Source organism: Caretta caretta, chromosome 2 (assembly GCF_965140235.1).
Source record: "Caretta caretta isolate rCarCar2 chromosome 2, rCarCar1.hap1, whole genome shotgun sequence".
NCBI lineage: Eukaryota > Metazoa > Chordata > Testudines > Cheloniidae > Caretta > Caretta caretta.
In genome coordinates, this window is record NC_134207.1 from 134,905,714 (window position 1) to 134,916,108 (window position 10,395).

The following is a 10,395-nucleotide window of genomic DNA, read 5'->3' on the forward strand; positions in this document are numbered from 1 at the left end:
CACCTGCCAGCTTTTGTTTAGCTCTTCTATACAAGAAATGGGATAATGCTAAGAGTGGGAAGGTTGGTTTACAGTTTGTTTATAATCACTGAATATACGTACAGAGCCACCAGCTACATGCACTACCGAAGCATCCCATTCAGAGAATTTCATTGGTTGGATAATCCCTGTGGTCTCTCAGTGCCATGATTCCTCTTCTACCCTAGCTTGTAGAGCATAAGGAAGGGGGCAACGCCCGCAAAAATCAAGGGCATGCAGTGGGAGCTACATGTATTTTCATCTTGAGATTCTGGAGTTCTCCCAGCTCTTCTCTAAATACTTGCTTATGGTTTTCCAAAAGGTCATTGATCGATCCTGTGCTTAGGTGATACAAAGGTCCCAGGAGTCTTTTCCAGTCCAGCTTTAAAGTGGAAAGCCAATTCCATGCAAAAACTTTGGCCCTGCCCCAGCTACTGCTACATAGAAAGGGAGATGAGTCCTCTCGACTTCCTCAACTTCCACCCTTCCCAGTATAGGAATTTTGTCCCTGGTGAAGGACTTCAGTATAGCTCAGGTAGGGGATAGAGTCAAGTTGAGGCAATGTCACAGGGTCCATTCACCATTACAGCACCTACTCCTGGACACTCTGGGGATTAACTCCACTCCAGGTGCTGCGCCATCCTCTGGCGGTCTCTCAACCCATCATCCACTCTCACCCTGCTGCACCTCTCGCTCCAGCTGCCTCTTTGTGGAAGGAGCATCAGCTGGGGACTCTGACCTGGAGGAAGAGCCAGATGAGTTGTATGCTCTCCTGAATCAAATGGACTCTTGTAAGGAACTGATCTTAGTCAAGCTACAGCTGGATGCTCCTTCCTTGGCCAGGAGGCCAAGTCGTTATGGTCCTCCCCTTCCAGGGTATCAAAGTCTTTTGAGGCAAATTGTCCCAGGCAGTCTGTTCTCCACTGCCTGGTACCTGCCACTTCCCCAGTGGCTGGTAGGGAAACTCACGCCTGCCCTCTACTCTGGTTTCCAGCTCAGAGGCCCTCTCAACAGCAGCCAAGGTCTGTCCTGTCCCATATCTTGCTGCTTTTCCTCTGTGCCCTTCCTACCTCTCTGGCTCTCCCCCTTCTCCAGGTTTGCCAGCCCAAACTCCCTCCTTGCAGAGAGGCACAGTAGGCTACTTGCTGCTATAGCCCCAAACACACCTCCCTTCTACCAGAGAGCAACTACAGCCTCACCTCCATGACCAGCTTCTGGGCTTTATACAAGCCCCTCCTATTCCCATCCAGCTGAGCCTCATCTAACTAATCCCTACTCCTTGGCTTCTCCTCCAGGTGCAGCACTGGAAGTTAATTGGCCCACCTTGCCACCTACACCCCTTCAAGTCTGATGTAGGGTGGACACCCACCCCAAGCACATATCAGCAATTATTTTGTAGGTCTCTTGCCCCAATATCATAGCTGCTGCCCCTGGGTCAAGTTTCATTTTCACATTCTGCCCAGTCAGTTGTAGTTTGACTAAGATCAGTTCCTTACAGGAGTCTGTCTGATTCAAGAGACCATACAACTCATCTAGCTCTTCCTCCTCCAGGTCCCCTGCTGACACTCCTTCCACATGGTGCCTCTTATTCCCCCTCTTCTTCCAGATATCCCCACATTCCCTGTCTCTAGTTCTGCAGCACCTAGCCAAATGTCCTTTCTTTTTACAATAATAACTCTCTGAGGCTTTATGCCTGCACTCCATGTGAGAATGGTCACACACACACACATACCCCATACACTGGTAGCACCCTCTGTTTTCTTAGCATTAGCAGGTCTCGAGGTTGGACCTTCCTGGCATGGCTTGACCATCCCTTTCCTATCCCCCAACTTGTTGATCCACTTGGTGGGGATTTGGGAAAGATTGTGGGTGCCTCTGGTGGCTGATTCCAGTGCCACAGCAATATCCATGTCTTTCTAGAGTAGTAGAGTGGGCTCTGCCAAAACCATTCACTGAATAGCTTCATTATTGACGCCACAAACACTGCAGCCATATAAAATATCCTCCAGACCATTTACAAATTCACATTGCGCTGCTAGCCAGCATAGATTTTCCACAAACTGTGAGACAAATTCATTTGGCACCCTGAGGCAGGAGTTAAATTTAAACCACAGGACAGTGGCAGATGGGTTTGGTCCATAATGATCTGTCACTACTTTAACTGTAGCATCAAATGACATCATTTCAGGAGTTCTTGGCTCCAGAAGATCACAAATAAGAATGTAAAAACGGCCATATTGGGTCAGATAAATGATCCATCTAGCCCAGTATCCTGTCTTCTGACAGTGGCCAATGCCAGATGCTTCAGAGGGAACGAACAGAACAGGCAATCAACGAGTGAACCATCCCCTGTCATCTAGTCCCAGTTTCTGGCAATCAGAGGCTTACAGATACCCAGGGCTTGGGGTTGTATCCCCGACCATCTTGGCTAATAGCCATTCATGGGCCTATCCTCTATGAATATATCTAGTTCTTTTTTAACCCACTTATTCTTTTGGCCTTCATAACATCCCATGGCAATTAGTACCACAGGTTGACAGTGCCTTGTGTGAAAAATAATCCCTGTGGTCACTAAATGCCATAATTCCTCTTCTACCCTAGCTTGTAGAACATAAGGAATGGGGCGACCCTCACTGTCAGGAATGGGGCAATTAGTTCTACAGGTTGACTGTGCCTTGTGTGAAGAATAATCCCTATGGGATTATTGTTTTGTTTGTTTTAAGCCTGTTGCCTATTAATTTCATTGGGTGACCTCTGGCTTTTATGTTATGTGAGGGGATAAATAACACACCCTTATTCACTTTCTCCACACTATTCACGATTTTATGAACCTCTATCATATCCCGCCTTAATCGTCTCTTTTCTAAAATGAACAGTTCCAGTCCTTTTAATCTCTCCTCACATGGAAGCTGTTCCATACCCCTAATAATTTTTGTTGCCCTTTTCTGTACCATGTCCAATTATAATATATCTTCTTTTTTTTTTGAGATGGGGTGACCAGAACTGCACACAATAGTCAAGGTATGGGCATACCATAGATTTATATAGTGGCATTATGATGTTTTCTGTTTCATTATCTATCCATTTCCTAATAGTTCCTAACATTCTCTTAGCTTTTTTTTGACTGCTGCTGCAAACTGAGCAGATGTTTTCAGAGAATTATGCACAGTGACTTCAAGATTGTTCTTGAGTGGTAACAGCAAATTTAGACCCCATCATTTTGTATATATAGTTGGGATTATGTTTTCCAATATGCATTACTTTGCATTCATCTGCCATTGTGTTGCCCAGTTTTGTGAGATCCCTTTGTAGCTCTTCCCAGTCTGCTTTGAACTTAACTATCTTGAGTAATTTTGTGTCATTTGCAAACTTTGTCACCTCACTTTTTATGCCCTTTTCCAGATTATTTATGAATATGTTGAACAGCACTGGTCCCAGTACAGATCCTGCTATTTACCTCTTGTCATTGTAAAAATTGACCATTTATTCCAACCCTTTATTTCCTATCTTTTAACCTGTTACTGACACATGAGAAGCCTTCCCTGTAATCCTATGATTGCTTACTTTTCTTAAGAGCCTTTGGTCTAGGACCTTGTCAAAGGCTTTCTGAAACTCCAGAAGCAGTATATCCACTGGATCACCTTGTCCACATATTTGTTGACACCGTCCAAGAATATCCCTTGAATCTTCCTGAGACGTACTCTGCAATCTTCTCCCAAAGGTTTTGTGGGATGGCAGCTATATTTCTTCTTCCCCAGTAGGACACTTTCCCATACCAGTCAGTGATAACTTCAGCAGACACCCTTGCAGTACACAGGCTAGCAGCATATGGGCCTGGTGGGCTTCAGGATGCCAGTAACAGTTGTGCTATCTGTGCCTTTTTTACCCTCAGGAGTGAGATATCAGTTAAAATCACCACCGCCTGTGGAACAGGGTGCCAGTATTCCGTGCCATTGCCCTATACTCATAGTTTCATGCAACTGACCAACTCCCTCCTCATCTCCCTCACCCCTCCTGGGTCATATTCACCATGGCTGGTGCTATGAACAGCGCCATGCACAAGCTCTCTGAAGCAGAAGTGTCAATGTCTTGTTTAAAACTTTCAGGGAGCATGGGAAGGGAGTTCTGAATCTTAAGTTTCACTTTCTGTTGTGACTATACTGACAATGGTACCTCTGTGTATTTTATTTGCAGCTGCTGCTGTTGTGGCCTAGAGGGATTCTCTCTCCACACCCACAAAATGCCTGAGCCAGATAAGAAGAAAGAAGAGGAGTCGGTATCTCATGTTCAATGAGATCCTGCAAGCTGGTGTTGTATCAGACCACGAACAAAGGAAACATTGCAGGCAGCCTGGAGAAGGAAAGATTGGACAGGAGAAAGGCCACGGAGTCCCAGCAGGAAAAGGAGAGGATGCACCAGGGCATAATGGGATTTCTCTGGCAGCAAACACAGACGCTGCAGACTTTTGTGGACCTACAGGTTCAACAACCTCAGGTTTTCCTCCCTTTGAAGTGCATGCAAAACTCCATTACAGCACCTTCCTCTACCCCACCACTCAACATTTCACGTGGCATCAAGTGTTACCTGGAAAATGGATTTTGGGATGCCCCTATGTTGGATCATATTAAAGAAGTTCTGTATTAAAATCACAAATGAGTTTGATTCCCCATAGTTTAAATTCCAGGGTATTACTAATTAAGAGGTCTCTTGGTTTTTGGTACTGTTTCTCTCCCTCTATGTGTGAAACTTGCAAGCTGCTAATTGCGTTAGTACATTCTAAGACAGGGTCTGTTCTCAAAGCAATTCACAGAGAGAGAGACTCAAAGCAATACTCTAACAACAGAAACAGCACCCAGAAACTCCCCGCCCTTTTGTTGTATTAACAATTGTGATTAAAATAGAGATAGAGGATGTATGTGGATGGATGCTTGGTGTGGATAATAACTGAATGATCAGGGAGGTGCCAGCCTAAGAATCCAGTGTCCATCAGCTGAAGAAGGCGTCAAGTGGAAATAACCAGAGGACCCCCCGGAGGGCAGACTGGAATCCACCCAACAGCCTCAAGAATGGGAGAACCAAAGAACAAGATAACATCTAGCAGCATGGAGCCGTCAGGAATGTGCTATCTGCTGATTGATTCAGCAACAGCATGATGAAGCAATTCCCATAGACTGGCATAAGAAGAAACTCCTATAAAAATGGACTCTAGAAAGTGAGAACTTTGGGGTCTGATTCTGCAAACCAATTTCCAGGAGCATCAGATGAGCATCTGCCAAGGCCCTGCTCCCTCCTCATGTCCAGGCCACCTGGCCAGTGGCTTGGCATGAGCAACTCTAAGGCTGGTAACTATGATAACAACTTTGCAGAACCTGTGTGTGTGTGTGTATGAATGAATGTGTGAATAAATATGAGATTGAATGGAATGTTATAGCTATAACTAACTGCTTACTATGATTCTTTCTGTATTCACAATAAATGTGGTATTTTGCCTTTTTCCCTTTAATAAGATTCTGCTGGTTTTTATTTTATTGGTATAACACCTATAATAACCTGCCTATCATCCCCGTAGTCTGTTCTTCATGAGGTAAAAGTTCTTAAATCATACTTTAAGTTTTACATAAGTGAAATACAATTAAACACTGTGATACAGCATGGCCAGAGGGCATCAGGAGAGTGTTAGAAGAGAGCCTTTTTCCCTGTAGAGGGAAGAAAGTTTGCTATAGATAAATTAAAGCACATGAAGCCAATTGAAGCACCTGAAGCCAGTCACCTGATAAAACCCCCCTGCTTCAATCAGACAAGGGAAGGAGTTGAAGCAGAATGGATAGATATTAGAGCAGTTTGGAGGAGTTGAAGTAGAGTGGATTGGTGTTGGAGCAGAGAGCAGTTTGGAGGGAAGTAGAGGAGAGTTTGGAGAAGTGCTTTGGTGGGCTAAGAAGACCAAGACCCTAGGTAAAGGGACACCTGGTTTGTGCAGGGCAGGAAGCCCCACAACCTGAAGGGCAGGAGAGGGAAGTAGCCTAGTTCAAGCCGTTTACTACTAGCCGGAGGGCCCCTGGGCTGAGACCCGGAGCAGAGGGCAGGCCCAGTTCCCTCCCTCTCCATTCCCCTCCTCTAGGACACTAGTGGGGCAGTTAATACTCTAGTTCAGGAGCAAGAAATGGTGCCCTGAACCCTCCCCAAGAAGAGAAAGCATAAGACCCATCAAAGTAGTGCTGGCAATTTGCCACAGCACGCACACACACACACACACACACTTATTACATACTATGCTATACTAAAAATTATATTATTAACTGGCAAGTTTACTTTATAAATCTGTTGGTTTCCCTTTTAAAATTACTTTTGTTGCTTTATAACTCTGTTGGTATTCTTCTTTAATTGCGGTTGCTGCTCAGCTCCTGGTCAGTCAGCTTGACTCCACTCCAGTTTTCTCCTCTCTCTCTCTCTCTGCAGCAGATTTTCTGACTTCTTTCCGGCAGCTTTTCTTTGGCTCCCCTCACTGGCTTTCAATTCCTCTGTCTTCTCCTGATCAAATCTCTCTCTCTCTCTGACTTAGATTCCAAAACTGTTCACTAGTATCTGGTCTTTCCTGGTGCACTGTGGCTCTCCTTTAACATACCTTTCTATTCTTACAAGGAATTCCCTCAGCACACGTGCTCAGTATCAGTCACTACCTCAGAGCTATGATTGACAGCTCTGACTTTTAAAACAAGTTGTGGCCAGTATGAGTGGACTATGACCAGCTAGCTCCTCCGTTAATTGACCTCTCTGTCACCCCTTACTGCACCTGCTCTGTAGCCACCAATCTTGCACATGTTTACTGTTATTTACCTCAGTGCTGTGATTCTGCTGATTCTCACATATAGTTGGCTTTTTTCCAGGGTGCCATTTTAGAAATTCTTGGGCTTTTAACTGAGCATGCTCAGGGTTCACAGCATGCATCTCAGAGTGGAGTGAGTCTTGCTTATTCAGAATAAAGATCAGGCAAAGTGGAGACTGGAGAATTTCTCTAGTTACATAGGGGCCACATCCCTACTACTTCCTCTCCACCCCAGGGGACATGGAGGACAACTACAGCTTCACACACTGACTGGTGAGAGCCATAGTTTCATAGTTTTTATCTAGGTAAAATTGACCTAAATATTCTTTCCACATGTTAAGTTCCATTAGCAGATTCAGTTTTTAATGTCTTTGTTTTTAAATTGCTCAGATATTTTTTGCACTGATTTATGTTACTGAATAAAATTCTATTATTTGGGAAATAATTCATTTTTATTAGTTCACAACATATGCTGCAGAGTGCCTATCTGTTCTGAAGGCATCCACTTACTTGTTACTTGTCACTGTACAGTGTGACACAACTCAGAGGATCAGCGACAAACACAGTGTAATGTTTGTAAATGTACAGCAAGTGCTGCAACATTAATAGGGTTATCGACAGTGTTATATTCATAGATGTGTACCAAGCACCACACAGTTCCTAACAAAACTCAAAACAGCAGAGTCAGGTAGAGCACACTACACTACAATGCATTACTGTGGCTCACTGTTAAAGTGTCCTTTAGGAGCCTCCCTGAGGCATATGGCTCCACATTGAGCTCTTCTAATAGCCCTTGTGTGGCTGTTCAAACTCAATGCACCGCTGTTCCACCTCTGCCCTCCACCCAGCAGCAATTTTCCCTAACTTTGAACTTAAGTTAGTTATCCTTTTGCTCCGCAGATATTATGCAGGACACAGCAGAGAGCTATAACCATTGCGATGTTTTTCGCACTGAGGTCAAATCTTGTGGGTAAATAATGCCAGCGCCCCTTCAGTGTACCAAAAGTGTATTTGACTATCCTTCTGCACCTGCTAAGCTGGTAGCTGACTCTTTCCTGGATGCTGTTGAGCTGGCTGGTGTATGGCTTCATGAGCCTGAAGCTCAATCAGTTAGCTGGTCCCCCAGAATCACTTCTGGCGTTTCATCATCGCCAGTGGTAATCTGCCAGTCAGGAAAGAAAGTCCCTGCTAGTAGCTGTCTGAACGGTCCTGTGTTTTAAAGATGCAAGTGTCGCGCGCGTTTCCCTGACCAACCAACATTGATGTCAGTGATGATGTCCCTGGTGATCCAACAACACCCTGTGTAACCATAGAAAGGTAGCCTGTTCTGCTGATTTACTCTGTGACAAGGTTGTCTGATGCTAAAATAGGGATACGTGCGTTGCCTATTGCTCCACCACCGTTTGGGAACCCCCTTGCTGCAAATCCATCCACCGAGTCCTGCGTGTTGCTGAAAGTCACAGTTCTGTGTATCAGAAAATGATTAATGGCCCCACACACTTGCATGACAATGGCCCCCGCGCTGGATTTTCCAACTCCAAACTGACCAATGGCAATTCAGGGTTGCAAGTTTCCATGTGTGCAATTGCCACTCGCTTCTCAACTGTCAGTGCAGCCCTCCTTTTGGTGTCCCTGCACTCAAAGGCAAGGATGAGGTTGGCACACAGATCCAGGAATGTGGCCTACAGCATCCAAAAGTTCTTCAGCCACTGCTCATCCCAAGACCTCAATATGATGCAATCCCACCCATCAGTACTCATTTCTCAGGCCCAGAAGTGGTACTCCACCTCCACTCCTGCAGCTGCTCTGTGAACACCAGCAACAACCTTCTATTGCTTCTTGCTATGTCCCATAGTAAGCTGTCCTTCAAGAAATCATCATGTTCCCCACTGATTCAGTTTGTCCTATAGCTCTGCAAATACCAGAGGAGTGTACATCCTGTGCTTGCAGTGCTTATGACAATAGTGCAGAGCTGTGCAGGCTCCATGGTTCTGTCAGAGATGGCGGACAGCAAGAAGTGCCATCTGGGTTCATGGGATTTTTTTAAAAGGTGCAAAGTTATGGGATATAGATGACATTATGGAAGGGAGACCGTTGCATGCAGAGAAGTTGACCTCCCAGTCCCCCCTTAGCAACCTGTTTCTGCCCCACCATGTGTTGCCAAAACTTCCCAAAGGCAGTGTACTGGACAGTGGCGGGTTGCTCACTGGGATACCTACCCATGGTGCACCACAGTGTATGTTGACACAAGCATTCCTGGTGAGTATGTGCAGCAATATACGAACTGCAGCAGCTTTATGAGGAAGTAACCAAAGTTTGCAGTGTATGCAAGTCCTAAGTTCCTATTAGCCTGAAAGCTCAGCTTCCTCAAAGCCTGAGCAAATAGAGTGTTTTTTCAGCATACCTGAACATCAACAAATTCAGGCCATTTTTGATCAAGAAGGATACTGACTCTCAAGGGCAGGTGCTGTCATGGAGATCACCCATACCTAGCAATAGTACTATGGCTCTCAACTACAGCTGGAACCATTTAAACCAAGAGCCAGAGTAGGTGAGGCTATTGACCTGAACTGGAGCAGTGGGTGCCCAGCATCTCTTACAGTGAAGCCCTAATTGCGGTTAAATAAATCAGGTGTAGAAGGGTTTGTCTACACTTTAAACACTGCAGCTGCTTCGCTATAGCACGTCAGCGTAAACACTTCCTATGCCATTGGGACGGGTTCCCCCGTTGATTTAGGTAATCCACCTCCCCATAGATGGAAGAATTCTTCTGTTGACCTAGCACAATCTACACTGGGGGTTAGGTCATCTTTTTTTTTTCACACCCTGAGCAATGTAACTGGGTCGACCTAACATTTTAGCATAGACCAGGCCTAAGAGAATTTTTTTTTATTCTCCTAATGTTCATTAGAGCATTTTAGTGCCTCATTAATTCTGACACTAGAATCAGGTTTGGTAAGCCAGGCTGTTAAGTTTTTATTCACAGCTACTGATGAGGTATGAGAAATTGCTTTGCAAAAAGTGTGAAAGTATCTCCTGAATGCAGTGACCCCTTTGCCAAGGAATAAAATGTGGACTCTGCAGCCTGTGTTGCTTCTTTAGATTTTAGAAGCATTTTAATACAGTCTCTTTTCTACTATGAAGCATCATGTATACAGAATTCCCCCATAATAGTTCTTCTACACACCTTGGATTATATGTCCCATGTTACTCAAGGCCCAGTTTTGCAGCAGCCTTCCTTCAGACCCAGGATGGATGGGGTTGTATTCATAGTGAAAATTAAAACACTGGGGATAAATTAGAGAATTAACAACTCTCTAAGGCCTGGAATACACTGAAAAGTTACATTGGCATAGTTAAAAGAAAAGGAATACTTGTGGCACCTCAGAGACTAACCAATTTATTTGAGCATAAGCTGTAGCTCACGAAAGCTTATGCTCAAATAAATTGGTTAGTCTCTGAGGTGCCACAAGTACTCCTTTTCTTTTTGCGAATACAGACTAACACGGCTGTTACTCTGAAATTGGCATAGTTACAACAGTCAGGTGTGAAAA

The 10,395-nt window shown here is 44.7% G+C and overlaps 1 long non-coding RNA gene across 1 annotated transcript in view; it reads left to right on the forward strand.

The window, feature by feature from the left end:
* LOC142071099 (uncharacterized) overlaps positions 1-5,524 on the forward strand; it is a 130,655-nt gene extending 125,131 nt beyond the window's left edge. Inside the window, exon 3 of the long non-coding RNA XR_012667075.1 lies at positions 4,213-5,524. This is a non-coding gene — a long non-coding RNA (uncharacterized LOC142071099). The remainder of the gene's footprint in view (positions 1-4,212) is intronic.
* The last annotated feature ends 4,871 nt before the right edge of the window (positions 5,525-10,395 follow it).